This window comes from Dromiciops gliroides, chromosome 3 (genome assembly GCF_019393635.1).
Source record: "Dromiciops gliroides isolate mDroGli1 chromosome 3, mDroGli1.pri, whole genome shotgun sequence".
Classification (NCBI taxonomy): Eukaryota; Metazoa; Chordata; class Mammalia; order Microbiotheria; family Microbiotheriidae; genus Dromiciops; species Dromiciops gliroides.
The window spans coordinates 627,244,410-627,266,364 of record NC_057863.1 but is presented as its reverse complement, the minus strand read 5'-3'; the positions used below and the strand labels follow the sequence as shown (position 1 = coordinate 627,266,364).

Genomic DNA, 21,955 nt, shown 5'->3' with positions numbered 1-21,955 from the left:
TTTACATTCATTCTAAGCTTCTCTCTTTCCTTACCCCAACCCCCTGCAGACTGTCTCTGACACTTCCCTAGAAGAAGTTTCCTCACCCAGACCATCCCTCCTCTCATGTTTTGAAAACTAAAATCAGATTGCATGACCTTTGCAGCTGAATATGGTATGTCAATCAACTGATCCTACCACTCTGTACACCATTCCCCAGTGACTTTCCAGGCCAAAACACCTGTCCCTAACCACCTTTTCCCAAAGTGAAGTTTCTAATTAGAACATAAGAACAATGAGGGCAGGAAATGTCTTTCTTTTGTACTCCCCATACTTAGAACAGGCCAAAGCACCTAGTAAGCACTTAATGTTTTCTCATTAATTCATTCAAGACCCCACAGAGATCCAAGCTAGTCCAGCCTAGAACTAAGAAAGTAGGCTTGGTTTTTGGTTGTAAAACTGATCCAACCCGGGACACAATCATCCAAAGCTTTGAATATCCAGGTCAGTCCCTATTGAGGTAGAAATTACTTCCACTTTCAACATAATTCATATTTAGTAGAGAGGGAGGGTAAGGCATCTACACTGAGTAGAGAACACAAAGCTGCAGAAAAAAAATCTGAAGGAAAATTATGAAAGGGAGCAAAATCTGAGAAGGGCCTAAACCTAGTTTTAAAGCAATTTAATCCCTGTCATCAAAACTGAGTCTTGTGTAACTGAATACCAATTGTGTGTTTATCCTGTGTGGGATAAAAGAAAAGAGCTCACAACAAATATAGTTGTTGTTTTAATAGTAGTATGATTCGCCAAGAAACTTAGGCTTGAACTGAGTTATCTATGATTCTGCCCTGTTCATCCTTTATTCACTTTTCCAAACTAAATCAGTCACAAAGTCCTGTCTATTTTTCTTTCAAAATGTCTCCCCAAACCAAGCCTTGCTTTTCATTCCAACAATCAGAATCTCAATTCAGGCTTTTATACAAGAGGCTTCTAACAGACTTTCCCATGTACAATCAGTCCTCCACTACCAACACAAATAAAATTAATGCAGCTAAACTAAAAAAAGGTCTGCATTACGGGGAAATTTTTGTACTGACAGAAATCTACAATAATTAATTTATATGATCTATAAGATTAAGAACCACTGCCTGATAGACAAGTGATTAAAGGATATGGATAATTTTTAAAAGAACTGCAAACTATGAACAGCTATCAGAAACAATTTTCAAAATCACTAATAACCAAACATGTAAACAAACAAACAAACAAAACCCTCTAAGGTATCACCTCATACCCATTAAATGAGCAAAAGTAGTAAAGGATGGCAAAATTCAATGATGGAGGGGCTTTGGGGAAACATGCATGCTAAATTACTGCTGGCTGAGTGTCAATCATCCTAGAAAAAAATTTGGAATTATGAAAGGAAAGTTATTAAATTGTTTATGCCCTGTGATTCCAAGGTGGTTAACAATGGCAACTTTATGAGGACATCAAGTCCTTACTTTATAAGTGAGAAAACTGAAACCTGAAGAGGAAACAGGGTATGTGTGTGTAAGTGTTTATGCATATACAAATTTGTATATAGGTTTATAAATATTCACAATCAAGGGTGTATTTTATTGTTCAGTTGTTTTCAGTCATGTCCTGACTATGTGAATCCATTTGGAGTTTTCTTGGCAAAGATATTGGAGTGGTCTTCCATTTTTCCCCTCTAGCTCATTTTACAGATGAGGAAACTGAGGCAAACAGAATTAAGTGACTTGCCCAAGGTTACATAGCTAGTAAGTGTTGAAGGTCAGATTTGAACAAAGAAAGATGAATCCTCCTGATTCCAGGCCCAGAATTCTACACACTATTGCCATTTAGCTGCCCTTCAGGAGTATGTATGTATGTATGTATGCATGCATGCATGCATGCATGTATGTATCTGTGTATGCCTGTGTACATGTGTTTTTATGAGTGTGTGTATAATGGGTAGCAATAACCAGTATACAAGGTGACACAAGGTAGTAAGTAAGTGATAAAAGCCAAGGCTTGAACCTAAGTTCTCTTATTTCAACATTTCTACACTGCCATACTTCCTCCTGAAAGGAATCATATATAGGAAAATATTCATGTTGTGATATATGTGAAATATTTTGGAAGACATACATTAATTATTTGAGGTATGACATGTGAATGTAATGAAATATTAGTAAACCACAAAGAATTATGATTATGAAGATTTTAGGCAAACCTGGAAAGAGCCTTATTTGGAAAGAGAATGAATAAAAGAGCCATAAGAACATCCACAAAGACTACAGCAATATGATTCAAGACAACACTTCAAAAACCAAAAACCAAAACCAGAACTCAAGTCAAGTGCAACAGATGATATAGATGATATATTTTCAAAGTTAAAAATATATCCTTTCTCTTAAAAGCTAGTAAGATAAACAAGAAAATTAGATTTGTTATCAGTAATAATCAAGCTATTGATTGTTTTGCCCAATTATTTTCAGGGGAATGTAGTGTGAGGGGGATATTTGATTTTTCTCAAGAAGTATCTTACATCAGGGGGCAGCTAGGTGGTGCAGTGGATAGAGCACCAACCCTGGAGTACCTGAATTCAAATCTGGGCTCAGACACTTAACACTTACTAGCTGTGTGACCCTGGGCAAGTCACTTAACCCCAATTGCCTCACTAAATAAAGCACAGAACTTGGATTCAGGAGGACCTGAGTTCAAATCTAGCCTCAGACAATTGACACTTACTAGTTGTGTGACCCTGGGCAAGTCACTTAACCCCCATTGCCCCACAAAAAAATAAAAAAATATATGCTATAAGAAGTATCTTACATCAAAATAATCAATTTCATCAAGGTAAACTCTGCCCAACAACTTCACAACAAAAACACCTTTAAAAATTATGATTATTCCCTAATAACTATAGAATAAATTTTAATCTACCTTGGTATTTAAAGCCATATGCTGCCTGACCCAACATAATAACAAAAGTAACAGCTGATATTTACATAGGTCTTTATAGTTGACATAGCACTTTCCATTTATAATTTCATTTAATCCTCACAAGAGATGTGAGGTAGATATTATAGATATTTTATCTCCTTACAGATAAAATGCTCTAAATCACTATTGATTAGAGAGATGCAAATTAAAACAACTCTGAGGTACCACCTGACAACTAGCAGATTGGCTAATATGACAAAAAGGGAAAATTATAAATGTTGGAGAAGCTGTGGAAAAATTGGAACACTAATGCATTGTTGGTGGAGCTGTGAACTGATCCAACCATTCTGGAGAGCAATTTGGAACTATACCCAAAGGGCTATAAAGCTTTGCAAAAACTCTGACCCAGCAATACCACTTTTAGGACTTTTCCCCAAAGAGATCATAAAAAAGGGAAAAGGACCCACATGTACAAAAATATTTATAGCTGCTCTTTTTGTGGTGGCAAGGAATTGGAAATTGAGGGGTTGCCCATCAATTGGGGAATGGCTGGACAAGTTGTGGTATATGAATGTAATGGAATGCTATTGTGCTCTAAGAAACAATGAGCAGGAGGAGTTCAGAGAAACCTGGAAGGACTTGCATGAACTGATGATGAGTGAGATGAGCAGAACCAGGAGAACATTGTACACAGTATCAACAACATTGTGTGTTGATCAACTGTGATAGACTTGATTCTTCTCAACAATACAATGGTCCAAGATAGTTCCAAAGGACTCATGATGGAAAAGGCTCTCCAAATCCAGGAAAAAAAAAAAAAGAACTATTAAATCTGGATGCAGATTGAACCATACTATTTCTATTGTTTTTGTTGTTGTTGTTTTTCCTTTTTGCTCTGATTCTACAATAGGTGGTTCAAATTCCTTTTCTTTAACTCCCTTAACTCTGCCATATGGCTTCAACCAAAATCAATCTCTCCAAGGTTACTAACAAGTCTCCTTATTGCCAAATCCAATGGCTTTCTCTCAGTCCTCCTCCTACTTGACATTTCTACAGCCTTTGACACTGTGGATCACACTCTCTTCCTGAGGCTTCAAAGTCACCTCTCTATTCTAGTTCTCCTCTTATTTGTCTCCTCCTTCTTATTCACCTTTATTGGATGTTTATGTACTTCACAACCTCTAAAGGTGGGAGCAAAGGCCCTGCCCTGGGCCTACTATTGTCACTTGGAGATCACATCAGCTTTCATAGCTTCAGTTATCATCCCTCTGCACATGATTCTCAGATTTACTTGTCCAGCCCTAACCCTTCTATCCTCACGTTTCTATCTATTAGTTAATTCCAACTAGATGTCGCTTACACATCTTAAATTCAATATGTTCAAAACGAATTCATTATCTTTCCTTCAAACCCTTGTCTCTTCCCTATTGATATACAAGGCATCGTCCTGTTCCCAGTCTTCCAGGTTCACAATGTAGCTATCATCTTTCACTCCTCACTTCTACCCACACCCCCCCTCCCATATCCAATCAATGGTCAAGTCCTGCCTTTAAAATCATCCCCATTCTGATTCATCCACCACTAAGTTGTCAAATGGATCTTCTCAGAGTACAGATATAACCACATCACTGCCCTATTCAGTAAATTCGAGGTAATCTCGAGCACCTCCAGGATCAAAAATCCTCAGTTTGTATTTCAAAGCACCTTCCTACTTTTCTAGTCTTACACGTTACTGCCTTCCACATAGTCTATGATCCAGACACTGATGTCCTTGCTGTTCTTCATGCAAGGCATTTCTTCCCACTCCTAGCATTTTCACTGATTGTCACCCATTCCTTGAACTATACATCTTCATCTCTGCCTTCTGGCTTCCTTCAAGTATTAAAGTCTCACCTTTTTCAAGTCCTTCTTAATCTTAGTGCCTTCTGATATTATCTTCAACTTATCCTGTGTATACTGGTTTTATGCATAGTTGTTTATATACTGTCTGTCCCATTAGACTCTAAGTTCTTTGAAGATAGGGACTATTGTTTCCATTTTTTTATATCTGTAGCACTTAGCACAATGCCTGATGATAGCAGGCAATTAACAAATGTTAGTCTCTCTCTTTTGCTATGGTATGGTTCTTCTGGGACTACTAAGAAAACCTCTGAAAAATTCTACTCATTCTTTATTGGCAAGGCAAGATTGAAAAGGGAGTATTCTAATGGTTTCATTGGCAGTTTGGAAATTCCTTCTCCCAATGCACATCTGCCAATCAGAGCAAGTTGCCACAGACAGCTTAAATGATTTGCCAGGCTCACAAAGATAGTCTATGTCAAAAGTTTGACCTGGACTTGGATTTTCCTGACTGAGGCAAACTGTCTATTCACTGTGCTATACTCCCTTTTCTACTCATGGAGGATTCTGATCTTGTCCCCCTCCCTTACTTGCACTTGGATAACCTCCCATCACTCCTAATAGCATGAGGACCAAATCCTCTTTGGGGCTTTCAAAGGTCTTCATAGCCAGGTTCTTCCCTCCTTTTCCAGCTTTCTTACTGCTTTCCACATACTCTATGTGGACTCCTTGCTATGCAGAGGATGCTCTCCACTCAGACTCTAAGCATTTTCTCTGTCTGTCCCCAGGCCTGGAATGCTCTCCCTCATCTCTAGCTTCTTAGTTAAAGTTCTATATTCTGCAAGAAGCCTTTCCTGGTTCTTTCCTTTTCTTTTCTTGCAGGGCAGTGAGGGTTAAGTGACTTGCCCAGGGTCACACAGCTAGTAAGTATCAAGTGTCTGAAGCCAGATTTGAACTCAGGTCTTTCTGAATCCAGGGCCGGTGCACTGCACTGCCTAGCTGCCCCCATTTCCTGGTTCTTTTTATTCGTAATGCCCTCCTTTTCTAACATTATCTCCAATTTATCCAGTATATAGTTTGCATGAAGAATAACTTGGGTCTGGATACTCTACACCCTTTCAATTCTCACTCAATTGGCGCTCCCCTCTGATTGGGGAGTTGGGGGGGGGAGAAGACACTAAACTGTAAACTAAAAAAGCACTAAAAACTAAAAGAGCCTTCTTTTATAGAGAGCTCACAACCTTCCTCATAACTCCATTCTACATCAGCAGCTCAGCTTGGCTTGACTCCACTGAACAATATTGCCCCTACACTGGGTACTTGTTGGTTCTTCCTCCCCTTTCCCCTAGCTTTTCAGCTCGCTTTTTTGTTGCGTGTGTAATCTTCCCCATTAAATTGTAAGCTCCTAGAGGGCAGGGACCTTCCCCTTTTTTTATTTGTATTCCTTGTACTTACTTAGCACAGTGTTACCTACATAGTAAGTTCTTCATAAATGTTTATTGAATTGAAGATTGAATTGTACATATTTATCATGTCCCCCATTAGAATGTGAGCTCCTGGGGACAGGGACTCTATTGACTAAAATAGAGCCTAGCACACATTAATCCCTCAATAAATGCTAGCTGACTTACTATTTTTAAAAATTATATTTTCCTATTATTTGCTCCTGGAACTTTTCTTAAGATTTTTGTAGCAATTTTAACACAAATGAGTGTTTATATTTTCTCAGAGTACTCTCAACAGTGATTAATATAAACTCATGTCTCATTCGGCCCTGAGTCTACACTGCTCCTCTCTAGTAGGAGGTAGGCAGCACACTTCATCATATGTTTTCTGAATTCATACTTGGTCACTGCACTGATCAGAGGTTCTTATGTCTTTCAGAATTTTTGTCTTAACAATGTTGTTGTTATTGTATAAACTGTTCTGGTTCCATTTTTTTCTATCAGTTCATACAAATCTTGCCAGGTTTCTCCGAAACCCACCCTTTAGCTATAGCACAATAATAATTATATTCACATACCATAATTTGTCCAGCCAATCCCCATATGAAGGATATTTCCATAGTTTCCAGTTTTGTACCACCACAAAAAGAGCTGCTATAAATGATTTTTGGTTTTTTGGGGGTTTTTTTGTACGTGTGGGTCTTTTTTCTCTTTTATAGCTCTCTTTTGTATCTACTAGTAAGTCTAATAGTAGCATTGCTGGGTATGGAAATGGTAGAGACTTTCAGAGGCATGATTCACAGGTGCACCAACAGTACAAAAGTGTGCCTGTTTTTCAGATGCCCCACCAACATATGTCATTTTTATTTTTAGTCAATTCTGCCAATCTGACTGGTGTGAAGTAGAATCTCAAAGCTGCTTTAATTTGCATTTCTCTTCATCTCTTATTTGGTATGAACTCTTTTTCTACCAATAGTGATAAAGTGATTTCTTCCTTATTCTTCCACTTGGTTTATGATATAACTGTCTACATCTAAATCACGTCTGCATTCAGAACTTACCTTGGTATAAAGACTATGAGATGTTTGTTGTTGTTCAGTCATTTCACTTGTGTCCAATTCTACATGACCCTATATGGGGTTTTCTTAGCAAAGATACTGGAGTGGTTTGCCATTTCCTTCTCCAGCTCATTTTACTGATGAGGAAAATGAGGCAAACAGGGGCAAGTGATTTGCCCAAGGTCACACAACAAATTAGTGTCTGATATCAGATTTGAACTTAGGTCTTCCTGACTCCACACCCAAAGTTCTGTGCACTATGGCACTTCCTAGCTGCTCTAGATGTTGATCTGTATTTAATTTTTGCCAGACTACTTTCCAGTTTTTCTCAACAGTTATTGTCAAATCATGTCTTTATTCCATGATTTGCAGTCTCTGAGTTTATCAAACATCATGTTACTGTATTCATTTGGTTTTGTATGTTGTATAATGAATTTGTTATACTCACTGACCTCTCTATTTCTTAAGCAATACCAGACTGTCTTGATGATTACTGCTTTGCGTCATAGTTTGATAACTAGTACTGCTTGGCATCTTTCTTTCCCACTTTTTTCATTATTTCAATTAAGGTTCTTGATCGTTTCTAATTTCAGATGAACTGTTGTTATTTTTTCTAGCTTCATAAAGGGGATTCTTAACCTGTAGTTTCTGAACTTTTAAAAAATGTATTTTGGGGGGCAGCTAGGTGGCGCAGTGGATAGAGCACCGGCCCTGGAGTTAGGAGTACCTGAGTTCAAATCCAGCCTCAGACACTTAACACTTACTAGCTGTGTGACCCTGGGCAAGTCACTTAACCCCAATTGCCTCACTAAAGAAAAAAAAAGTATTTTGATAACTATTTCATTATTAGTTTTCTTCATAATTTCATTATTTGACTTTATGCATTTCAAAACATTCTGAGAAGGGGCCTATAGGTTTCAACAGATTGTGAAAGGAGTAGGGCCACAATTAAAAAAAAATTTTTTTTACGGAACCCCTGCTCTTTAGAGTAATGACACAGTACTAAATACACATATTAACTTCCTTTAGTTTTACTTATTTATCCTTCTGCCTACATGGTCCTCTGTGTTGGTTCAACTTCTGCTAAATAAGGTAGGATATTGTTCCAGGATTCTTTATTAAACTTTTGGTTTTTCTGCTTCTTATGTTCTTAGACACTTGCCTCTGGTTTCCCTCTGTTCTTTGATAGCACAATAGCTTCATAGATTTCCCAGGGCTAGATATCTTTAGCCTCCTCTTTAAGTCAACAAAAAAGGAAAATGACAAATTTTGCAAGGGCTGCAAGAAAATAGGCAACCACAACTGAGGAAACATTGCCAATATTAGGCCTATCAAGATAAGCTCCAAATATATACATGATTTTGATATAAAGTTTGTATCATCAACAAATTAGAGGAGTAAGGAAATAACTTTTATAACTATGGGTAGAGGAAGAGAACATGAACAAGCACAGGCTAAAGAGAATCAAAAAAGATACAATGAGTACTTTTTGTTATACAGAACGGAAAAGCATGTAAATATTTACAGTAGTTCTTTTGGTGGTGGCAAAGAACCAAAAACTAAGGGGGTATCCATTAGTTAGGGAATGGTTGAACAAATTATAGAATATTAATGTAATTTAGTCCTATTGGGCTCCAAGAAATGACAAGATCTATATGAAGTAATACAAAGCAAAGTGAGCAGAAGCAGCAAGGGAACAGTTTATACAATCACAATGGCATTCTAATGAGGAACAACTTCAGTCAATCATCCACCAGAGGAAAGTGATATACATTTTTAGACGTGGCAAATACAGGAATGTGTTATATGGTTTGGGGGTTTTGGGTTTTTTTCTTCTCAAATGGGGCGGTAGAAGTTAGAAGAAAATAAATACTTAATTGAAAGAAAAAAAAGCAAAACAAGGGGACCTGTGGGTGTTGATTGATACCTGTCCAAAGTAATTTCCAGGGACAGAGAACAGGCCCCGGCTGGGTTTCCTGCCCCTTTCCTCTATTATTCCAATGCTTTTTTCTATTTAGCTGGTTCTTCTAGTAGTCTCTGCTATTCTGAGCTTTGCTTATGTCTTCTTGATTCCTCCTTCCAATGATTCTCTCTTTGCTTCAAGGGATTGTGAGTAATCAATCAGACTTGCTTCTTTAAAAGGAGTGGACTGGTCAGGTAAAGACTGAATTGCAAGTTTGTGTGTGCTCACTACTTCTGCTATAATGAGTGGGTGACAGGTATAAGGATGCTGAGTAAGAGCTCCAAGTATCTTCTGATGTTATTTATTTCATGAGGTGGTTTTTGTTTTTTGGGGTTTTTTTTTGTCTTCTGCCTTGTTCCAGTATTCACAGTTACTCTATAAAAGGCACATAATTCCTTTTTCTGAAGTTTTTGGGTTGCAGAGGGTTATATAAAGCAACCATTGTGCATCATATGACCAAGCCTAGTCCTTATGGAACTTTTTTTCCCATTGAGCAAAAATATGCATCTCAGTAACAATCACTCGTTGCTGCTTGCTCTGCCATCAGGGGCTCTGTAGTACCTCAGATAACCTTTTACTGACAACAGATCAATAATCGGATAAAATATTTCTTTTAGTATACTAAATTGGAAGCTGTCTTGGGTGCTTGAATGAGTTCAGTATTTAACCTGGGTCTACACCTCACCTCTTATACTTACCAGATGGGGTGCAAAGAACATTCTTCTTGTCAGAGAGTGAAGTCATTGCTCCTTCTCTCCATTGTCCATGATCACTTCTGTATCTCCCTCAAACGGCAGCAACCTTCTCTGTCCTGTAAATCTTCTGATTGCCCCCCAAGATCATATAAAAAGTCCCTTTAGCCCTGAGTTTTGTTCTCCAGGCAGAGTTCGTACCTAGGCTTAGCATTTCTGACATTATTTTAACAGGACCATGTCACTCTTTTGTGTTCATCCTCTATTATTTGTCCTTTCACTCATCTTTTAGATATGTCTTAAAGGTCTTGGGTGAGTTTCATATAGTTCACACTAATCTGTTTGGAAAACTCCCCTTTTCCCTTCTCATAAGAATTGTTTCTATTTGTGTCTTCAGAATTTTATTCTTGACAGCTTCACATCTATTCTAAACTGATTTCCTCTGTAGAACTTTAGGCTATGAGATCCTAATTATTTTTACTCTAAACCATTTGAAATCTATTCTTCCAAAATCTAAGTCCCATGTGAGGATATGCCAACCTTTCTTCTCCATCACAACTTCTAGAATGGAATGGTCACTTTCCCCCATTTTCTGTTAATTAAACAATAGCAAAGTATGGGCAGCTAGGTGGCGCAGTGGATAGAGCACCGGCCCTGGAGTCAGGAGTACCTGGGTTCAAATCCTACCTCAGACGCTTAACACCTACTAGCTGTGTGACCCTGGGCAAGTCACTTAACCTTAATTACCTCACTAAAAAAAATAAAAATAAACAATAGCAAAGTGGTTGCTAAATAGGTCAAGAACAGATGTTCCTTTCTTTGTTTTTTCTACCTTTTGAAGGTAGAAATTAAATTATTACTGAGGCAAATCAAAAAAGTATTAGCTGCTCTTGTGGGGTTTTTTTTTTGGGGGGGGGGGTTGTTTGTTGTTTGTTTTGCTTTGTTTTTTTGCAGGGCAATGAGGGTTAAGTGACTTGCCCAGGATCACACAGCTAGTAAGTGTCAAGTGTCTGAGGCCAGATTTGAACTCAGGTCCTCCTGAATCAGGACCGGTGCTTTATCCACTGTACCACCTAGCTGCCCCAGGTGCTCTTGTTTTGTCAGAGGGAAAGTTCCCACATATATACAAATAAACGAAATCCTTCATCATGCTTCTAGGCTAGACTTAAGGTTTTTTTCTGAACTCTATTTCCTCTTTCTGTACAGACAGTCTGTAGTATATACGGTTGGTGATATCACTTGTTTCTGAGCCCCTATGGTCACCAAAACACTCTCTAATATGCTTCTTCCCCCACCCCACCCCCCAGGCAATGGGGGTTAAATGCCTTACCCAGGGTCACACAGCTAGTAAGTGGCAAGTGTCCAAGGTTGGATTTTAACTCAGGTCCTTCTGAATCCAGGGCTGGTGCTTTATCTACTGCACCACCTAGCTGTCCCCAAGAGCATGTATTCTTTTTTTTTTTATTTTTATTTTTTTTGGCTGGGCAATGGGGGTTAAGTGACTTGCCCAGGGTCACACAGCTAGTAAGTCAAGTGTCTGAGGCCGGATTTGAACTCAGGTACTCCTGAATCCAAGGCCAGTTCTTTATCCACTGCGCCACCTAGCCGCCCCTAAGAGCATGTATTCTTAATACAAAGTACCACTATGGAAGCACACACTGTCACCTGATGATCCCCTTGGCCAGCCCAATACCTTTTGAATAAGGGCTAAAACAACCCTAACCTTTCGGAGTCATAGAAGAATCCTGGATTCTATATCAACAAGTCTCAGTGACTTCTATCTTGTTAAATTAGCCTCTTCGTGTTAGGATCTCTAAATAAATAACGTGTCCCCATTTATGTTCGTTTATAGACATATGACACCACATATAGTACCTTTCTTAGATTCTGTCTCCTGGGAATTTCTGGAAGTGGGGTATTATTCTTCTTTCTATTCTGAAGATATTATCTGTAAATATCTTGCTTGATGGCTATAAATAGGAACATTGTTTCCTTCTCTGACCTATTCTGTTAAAAGTCCTTTAGATGAGATTTAGAAGTTTCCAGGCAAATATATTCCTCGAGCCATTGTCTTACAAAAGTAGTTGAGCCCATTCAAAGTTCCACCAATAAAGTATTAAGATGGATGTTTCTCCACAATCATTCCATTTCTAATTATTCCTATCTTTTGTTACTTTCATCAATTTTCTAGGGATAAGGTGAAACATTAGGGTTGTTTTCATTTGAATTTCATTTATTAGTGAGCTGGGGACAATCTTTCATACAGTTTTTAATAGTTTTCTATTCTTTTGAGAACTGTTTGATTAGTTTGACTACTTAATTTGGGGGGGTGTCTTAGATACTTGTGTAAGTTCCCTCAATATCTTGGATAACTAACCCTTATCACAGCTGGCTGATGCAGAGATTTCCATCCCCCCCCTCCCCCCCCCCAACAGCTTCCTCTCTTAATGACACCAATTTTATAGTTAAGCTTTTTCTTGCAAAAGCTCTTTAAAATTTCATGTAACTGAAATTACCTATTTTATCTTTCGTGATCACCTCTATTACTTTTTGTTAACAATTCATCCCTGCTCATATATGTGAAAGTACCTGTTCTGGTTTTCTACTTATTATTATTTTTATTAATGCTGTGGTTTTTAATTTATATATTTATTTGTGGGTACAGTGGTATAGTGTAAGATATATATATATATGTATACACCCCTCCCAATTTCTACTGAACTGCTTTCTAGCTTTTCAAAGCAAATCTTGTCAAATAAAGAATTCTTCCACGATAATGGCAAATGTATTCTTATTAGCTCTTATTAGATGTGTCCATTGTTGGCCAGAAGAACGCCATTCTGATACATATTTTAAGTCATGGTCTACATTAAAAAAATCACAATTCTCTCATATTTCTCAACCAGTTGTTTACTTCCCTAATCAAGCACTTTTTTCTGCATCTCCTTCCATCCACAGGAAGTAATGAAGAAAATGTGACTGGCACTCCCTGTGGCATATAGCTTCATGCACAACACTTCACAATCTTTTATAACATTTTCTAGGTTTCTGCTTTCAATATAATTTGTACCCGTGTGAATCACCAAGAGTGTGCCCATGTAAGTCATCAGGATTGACAAGTCCTGAAAAGTTCTCTATTCTATGCTGAGGCATGTCATGTTCAGAAAGATAGTTTACATTTCTTGTTGTAATCAGATGGACAGATACCTACTTCAGTATGTCCCTCAGTAAGGAGCCACTAATTACAAGAACTTATTTCTTATTTCTCTGACTCTTATTAGATGACCTTTTACTCAATGGCTTTGTGGATCTACTTCATTATTCCTTTGAGGGCAAGCAGCTGTTTTGTCCTCAAAGGGTTTGGCACATCCCTCATTGAGAAGATGATGTCTGTTTTATGGCTCCAAGTCTTCAGTGGTTCTCCTGCCCTTTTTCCTCTGTTATAGTCTTTCAACATTCAAATGACACATACAGACCAATCAGATTCTTCCTTTTCATATTAAAAAATTTAAAAAAGATTCTAAAATAATATTTCATTCCCCCTAATAAATAGAAGAGTGGAAAGGTATCCAATGAGCACCTATACATCCTTTTCTAGGGGGGAAAGTAAGCCTTCATTTTCAGCATAGATAACAATAATTTATAATCATTGCAGGAAGACAAACAAAAAACTCGGTCTATGTAAGCCACTACAAAATTTCCCTGCTTTTCATGCTTTCTGGAAGCAGTATCTTCATTCCTTTTATATTCTTGCTAATAGCTTGAATCAGGGAGAATAACAATCTAATTTGGATAAATGGAAAGTTTGGAAATGGAACCTGCTAGAAAAGTGAGGATGAAATTGGAATAAGACATGACTCCCAAATCAATGTATTTTTTTTAAAGTTCAAGTTAACAATTAAAATCATGGTAAAGTCAAAGTAGGTAAACCATTTGAGGAAAAAAGAGATATACCCCAAGTATTATCTTGTTGCAGCTATCCTATCCATCCACCACTCTGCCCCATCACAGATTTTATAAGTAAAAGTAAAGAAATTCCCAGGAGACAACTTCCTTAATATTAAACCAAGACAAAGCAGATTAAAGAAAATGTGTGCCAAGTACCTACCATGTAAAAATTATACATGTATAATTGCTTAAAGAGATATGTGACCATGTTAAACTCTCAGGTATACACTACCTGACTTGGCAAAACTTATGCAGCTTGTGTTGTTTCTGAATAAAGGCACAGCACCTGCATACAGCCTAGACAAAACAATGTTTTCTTCACAATCACCAGGTGCAATCTAGTGATTTACCAGAACTAAAGATGTTTTAAAAAACAAACCTGAACCATAAATAAACCATTCATATGGTAATCAGGAAACAGAACAAGCTGAAATATGAAAAGTATTTTTGATGGTGGTAATATTTTACATTTTTCTACAAATCTCTACAAATAACCATAAGGTTTTAAAACTCTAATTTAATATCAACTTAAAAATTAAAAGGGTGATGTCTGTTTTATGGCTCCAAGTCTTCAGTGGTTAAATAATAATTATGTTCACTGCAAAAGTTTGTCACAACATAGGAGTAGTTATGCTAAAACTCTCTTTCCAATACTGAAATGTCATAAACTGACATTTCATAAGTTATGTCTTCTTTTCTTTAATTTTCTATCTTTGGTATATATAAAAAAATTAGAATAGTAGAATGAACAGTGAAGACAAAGAATAAAGGAAGATGCATTAAAAAGCTGATAAACTCCTCTCAATGATCTCACTTCTCCTTTGAACTTAGCATGTAGGGAAAACAACAGTGTTTAAATATATATATATATTCTTATTAATTGCTCCTAGTTCCTGCAGTGCTACTGAGGTTTAATAAATTCATTATGTGTGGCCACAGAGAGTGGTGAACAGATAATACTCTACCCCACATATACCTCAAGTGCAAGCAAATACCATCTGCTATGTACACAGAATGAGGTGCTCAGAAAATACTTGCTGATGGAATTGTTCCTTGTTTCATAATCATTTTGAAATGAAGTGAAGAGAAAAAAATGACAGAACAGAAAAACTTATAAACATTTAAGTGAAGTAACATTAGGATGTATGTCAATGGCACTCATTATGTGGTGTAAAGAAAACAATATACTATGATTTTATCTACATACTCAAGTACATGCTCTAGTTCTCTCATTTAAAAAAGTTATTTCCTTCCAGGGAACTGTGTGATTATCTGAAGAAGTATGACTGCTGTCTAATCAAAAGTGTAATTTATTATAAACAACAGTAACAACTAATACCTATATAGGATACTTTAAACACATTGTCTCATTTGATCCTTACAACATCCAGGTGTGAAGTATTAGAAGTATCATCCCCATTCCAAAGATAAGGAAATCTAAGGTCAGAGATAGGCTGCAGGTCCTACACCCAGTAAGGGTGAAGAGAGAAGATTTGAAACCAGGTCTTCCTCAATCCAAGTCCACTGCTTCAGGCAGCTAGGTGGCTGAGGAAGAAGCAAGTTCAAATCCAGCCTCAGACCTTGTCAATATGTGACCCTGAGCAAGTCACTTAACTTGTGATTCAGTTTCCTCATCTATAAAATGGAGATAATGATAACACCAAACTCCCAGGATTGCTGTCAGGATCAAATGAAATAACTCAATAACTGTGTGATAGGCACTGTGCTAAGTGCCTAGCACATAGTAGGTGGTTAATAAACGTGTTTTCCCAACTCCCTCCCCTTTCCATTGTGCCATGAATATTAAGGAGAGGGCCAGGAAAGGAGAATTCATTAAATAGGCTCCAAGACATTTTTCATTGGACAGTCACAGTTAAAAGAGTAACACTCTTTCCCTATAATTTCCCTACAATAATAACGCTATAAGATGATGGTAGTAGAGATGTGCCTGGGTGGAGCTAAACAATTTAGCTCTGCATACCCTAGGACCATGAAGCTTCATCTTTAATGATGCCATCTTCTGTCTAGTGAATCTTTGTTCTGACACTATACTTGTGTCCCCCAACTCCTTTTCCTACCAATTACACTCCTTGCTCTGAGAACTGTAATCAAATTAATACTACAACAGTTTCTGGAAAGGGCATGTCAATGGCATGCCCATTCAATCCATTTACCATTTTTGTGATGTTCCAGAAAAAACAAAAACAACACAACACCACAACAACAACAACAAATCCTCCAATCTTTAGCCACCTCTCCCTCTGCAGAATACCTTTTTAGAATTTAGGATCCTTGAGAGAAGGAGCTGTGATCTCTTCGTATGTATATCCTTTGCACTTAGCACATAATAAGGATTTAATAAAAAAAATTTTTTTGGTGGTGGAAAGGACCCAGGTTTGCTACTGAATAGCTAGTTTGATTCTGGACAAGTTTTTCTTCTCCCTGGGAATAAGTCTTCTCAGTTATAAAACAAGAATTTGGATTAGATGGTGTCTAAGAAACCCCAAAGATCTAATAGCGGGCTTGATGTGAGTGAAAAATGGCCACTGTGGAGTTGTGGCAATAACTCTCAGCCTGTGGTCAGAAGGTCTTGCTCTAAGTCATGGCTCTGCTATGAACTGGCAGAAACCTAACCAGTGTTAAGGCTTCACAGCTATTCCTTTGGCTATATGATTGCGGGGGGCGGTGGGCAATGGGGGTTAAGTGACTTGCCCAGGGTCACACAGCTAGTAAGTGTCCAGTAAGTGACTGAGGCTGCATTTGAACTCAGGTCCACCTGAATCCAGGGCCGGTGCTTTATCCATTTTGCCACTTAGCTGCCCCCCTATATGATTTTTTTTTTTGGTGAGGCAATTGGGGTTCAGTGACTTGCTCAGGGTCACACAGCTAGTAAGTGTCAAGTGTCTGAGGCCAGATTTGAACTCAGGTCCTCCTGAATCCAAGGCCAGTGCTCTATCTACTGTGCCACCTAGCTGCCCCCCACCCATATGATTTTGATAAACCATGGTAGGTACCACCATACATACAAAAAAACAAACCACAACTACTACAGCACTTCAAATAGAGATTACACGTGTATTTTGTAGTCCCAAAACTATGCTACTAAAAAGGTACAAAAAGCAAAAAGCAAGTGAATGTTTAATGTTTAATGATGTGCTGTTTAAATGCATAGATGACTCTCACATTTTCCTTGCTCCTCCTGATCCCTCACCCAAATTCTAGCCTGATATTTGCCAAATGCACTTGATTATTCCAAACTCCTCATATTCTTCCCTAACCTTCATCAATACCACTCCAAAAGAAATTCTCCTGATTTTTTTGGTCAAAGGTGCCAGCTCTTGCTAAAGCACTCAAGTTGAATACTGTAGTCATTTAAAAATTTCTCCCTTATCTGTGCTGAAATTTTTTTTAAAAAAAGGTTTAATTCATTACTTAAACACCAAAAGGAAAAAAATCCAGCATTTCAATACATAAACTGGAGAATAAAAAGTTGACTGTTGATGAATCTGTGAATCTCTATTATGGTATATAATAAATTTACCATATTACTTTTAAAACTGCTTATCTGTGTTTTTTTTTCTGAATATCCTGTTCTCTTCTATCATTTTCTTTTAAATGTTTCAATGAGTAGAGGCACAGCTGAATCAAATAATATACACAGTTAAAGAACTTTTTCCAGCATAGGTCCCAATTGATTTCCAAAATAGCTAGACCAATTCATGGCAGCACCAATAGTGCAATAGTGTGCCTATTTATCCATAGCCCCTCTAAAATCTGAAAAAACATTTTTTTGGTCAACTTTGCCCTTCTGACTGCTATGACAAGAACCTCAGAGTTGCTTTAAATTTTATATGCATTTCTGGTAGCAAGGGGATGGTGTGGATAGAGCATTTGATCTGGAGAGTGAGGAGCTCAATTGGGCAGGTATCTCAACTTACTCTCTCATTTACCTCATCTGCAAAATAGAGATGATAGTAATAGCATCTATCTCCCAGGGAGGGCATCTAGATAGTGCAGTGGATATAGAGCCAGATCTGGAGTTAGGAAGATCTGAGTTCAAATCTGACCTCAGACACTTACTAGCTATGTAATACTGGGCAAATCATTTAACCTTGTTTGCCTCAGTTTTCTTATCTATAAAATGAGCTAGAGAAGGAAATGGCAAACTGCTCCAGTATCTCTGCCAAGAAAACCTCAAATGGGGTAAAGAAGAGATGGACATGACTAAAATGAATGAACAGCAACAACCTCCCAAGAATTGTTGTAAGGATCAAATGAAATAACATATGTATTATGCTTTACAAACATTAAAGTGCTATATAAATGCTACAAGCTATTTCTCTTATTTCATGCTGCAATTGATAGTTTGAATTTCTTCCTTATGAAATTGCATATTTATATATTTTGACAATTTAACAATTGGGCAATGGCTCTTAATTTTTATAAATTTGAATCAATTCCTTATACATCATGGATATGAGACATTTCTCAGAAAAATTTCTTTCAAAGTTGTTCACCCCAGTAATCTATTTGCCTTCTATATTTTTGTTTGTTTGTATGTTTGTTTGTTTTTTAAGTAAGGCAATTGAGGTTAAGTGACTTGCCCAGGGTCACACAGCTAGTAAATGTTAAGTGTCTGAGGCCAAATTTGAACTCAGGTACTCCTGAATCCAGGGCCGGTGCTCTATCCACTGCACCATCTAGCTGCCCCCTTGCCTTCTATTTTAATTCTATTTATATATATTTTTTCTTTTTTAAAAAATAAAATTATTTTATTATTTTCCAGTTACATGTAAAGATAGCTTTCAGCATTTGTTTACATAAGATTTCCAATTTCAAATCTTTCTCCCTCCGCCCTCTCCCCCAGACAGCAGGCAATCCGATATAGGTTATATATACACATACATACACATACACACACACATATACATAACAACATTAAACATATTTCTGCATCAGTCATGCTATAAGAGAAGAATCAGAGCAATAAGGAAAAACCTCAAAATAGAAAAACAGCAGCACCAAAAACAAAAGAAATAACATGGTTCAATCAGCATCCATATTCCACAGTTCTTTTTTTTTCTTCTGGATTTGGAGAGCCCCTTCTATCATGAGTCCCCTGGAACTTTTTTGTACCACTGTATTGGTGAGAAGAATCAAGCCATTAATGAACTCCCTAAGAAAAAAATCCCCAGGGCCAAGGCCAGGGCCAGATGGATTTACAGGTGAATTTTACCAAACATTTAAAGAACAATTAATTCCAATATTATGCAAATTATTTGGAAAAATAGCTGAAGAAGGAGTTTGACCAAATTCAGTTTATGACACAAATATGGTGGTGATATCAAAACCAGGCAGAGCAAAAACAGAGAAAGAAAATTATAGACCAATTTCCCTAATGAATATTGATGCTAAAATCTTAAATAAGATATTAGCAAGGAGATTACAGCAAGTGATCACCAGGATAATACACTTTGACCAGGTGGGATTTATACCAGGAATGCAGGGCTGGTTTAACATTTGGAAAACTATTAACATAATCAACCACATCAATAAGAAAACTAACCAAAATCATATGATTATCTCAATAGATGCTGAGAAAACTTTTGACAAAATACAGCACCCATTCCTAATAAAAACACTAGAGAGCTTAGGAATAGGTGGAGCTTTCCTTAAAATAATAAGCAGTATCTACCTAAAACCATCAGCAAGCATTATATGTAATGGAGATAAGTTAGAGGCCTTCCCAACCAGATCAGGGGTGAAACAGGGTTGCCCATTATCACCTCTATTATTTAATACTGTACTAGAAATGTTAGCATTAGCAATCAGAGAAGAAAAAGGAATTAAAGGAATTAGAATAGGCAAGGAGGAAACAAAACTATCACTCTTTGCAGATGATATGATGGCATACTCAGAGAATCCTAGAGAATCAACTCAAAAATTACTTGAAACAATTAACAACTTTAGTAAAGTAGCAGGATATAAAATAAATCCACATAAATCATCAGCATTTCTATACATGACCAACAAAGTCCAGCAGCAAGAGATAGAAAGAGAAATTCCATTTAAAGTAATGGTAGATAATATAAAATACTTGGGAGTCTACTTGCCAAGACAAACCCAGGAACTCTATGAACACAACTACAAAACACTTTTCACACAAATCAAATCAGATCTAAATAATTGGAAAGATATCAATTGCTCATGGATAGGCAGAACTAATAAAGTAAAAATGACAATTCTACCTAAATTAATTTACTTATTCAGTGCCATACCAATCAGACTACCTAAAAATTATTTTATAGAGCTAGAAAAAATAATAACAAAATTCATCTGGAAAAACAAAAAATCAAGAATATCAAGGGAAATAATGAAAAAAAAATGCACAGGAAGGTGGGTTAGCTGTACCAAATCTGGAGCTTTACTAATTCTATTTATATTGTTTGTGCAAAAACAATTTATTCAAAAAATTTATATTCATTTGAGTTCCAAATTCTATTCTTCCAGACGTTGTGCCACCCACTGAGATGACAAGCAATATGATTCCCATAATACATGTGAAATCATACAAAACATATTTCCACATTAGTAAAGTTGCAAAAAAATAAAGAAAAATAAAGTGAAAAAAAACTCCATTCTATACTCATCATTCTGATGAAAATCAGTTCTCTGTGTCTCTGGAAGTGGATAGCATTTTTCAACATGAGTGCTTTGGAATCGTCATGGATCTTTGTATTAATCAGTATAGCTAAAAGTCTCTCAGATGATCATCATTAAACTATTGTTACTATGTACAATGTTCTTCTAATTCTGGTCACATTACTTTGTGAAAAAACTTTTAAATTTTATGTCATAAAAATGGTCCATTTTATCTTCTCCATCTGTTTTCTAGGTCTTGTTTTTACTATAAAATACTATATATTTTCAATTATTTTTCAATTTTTATGTTTTTTTATCTAGCTTTTTTACTTTGTTCTACTATTTCTTATTGTCTTATGGAATTATTGGCTTCAATTTGGTCCATTCTAATTTTCCTGGAGTTTCTTGCTTGAGAAAGGCTTTGTATCTCTTGGGCCAAGCTACTGGTTCGTTTTTTTCCTTTCATAGTTCACATTTCTTTTCCATTTTTTCCCATTAGCAGCACTTTAATTTCATTTATAAGAATATTTTAAATTCTTTTTGAAAAACCTTTTGTCATCTCTTCTAGGAATGTTAGTTGAATTTGTGCCCAAGGTATGTTTTTCTTTGAGGCTTTGCTTGTAGATTTTTGGAGTCATTCTGTTCTGGGTTTGTGTCCTCAGCTGCCTGGTAATGTAATAGCCTTTTTTATCATTTGATCCTTTTTTTCCCCATTGTTCTAGCCTATTAGAGTCAATCTTAGTGCCAGGCTGTGCACAAGGTCTGGTTCTAATACAGTTTTCTTGGGGGTATAGAATGTTGTATTATTCCAAGATCTAAGGGACGGGTCAGGTTTGGGACCTGTAAGCCCTCAGTGAATGCAAAGTGGTCTAATCCAAGTCAAAGTTCAATCCATAGCCACCTGGTGTCAATTCCATAAGTTTCCAACCAGGGTTTTAATCAGAACAGCAGATTATTGTTGGATTCAGCCATCGTTAGTAACCCAAAAAGTTCAGTTGATTCAGAGTGACAGAACTTTATTCTTCCCTTTGGTCTGGGGTGATATCTTATATTTTCAGCCACCCTCTGCCCCCATATCCAGTAAATTGACAAGTGTTGTCAATCCCACTCCCTAAACATCTCTTGTACTGATCCTATTTCCATTCACACTATGCAGAGGTGCTCTCATCTAGAACCATCACCACACCTGGACTATTATAATAGACTATATTGGTCGGTCTTCCTCTAGTCTCTCTACTCTCCCATATGTCCTTTACACAAATGCCAAACTGACATTGCTGGAACTACATCACTTTGCTTGAGGAGCTTCCCACTGCATTTAGGTTAAAAATACAAAATCTTCTATTTGGCATTAAAAACTCTTCACTATCTGGACCTCGGCTATATGATTCAACATTACTCTTCCTAAGTACTTGATACTCCAGCTTTATCAGCCTGACA

General features: G+C 37.0%; 1 protein-coding gene across 3 annotated transcripts in view; it reads right to left on the bottom strand.

Moving 5' to 3' along the window:
• The window catches only part of RERE (arginine-glutamic acid dipeptide repeats), a 583,895-nt gene that overhangs the window by 84,662 nt on the left and 477,278 nt on the right, over positions 1–21,955 (bottom strand). The window lies entirely within an intron of this gene.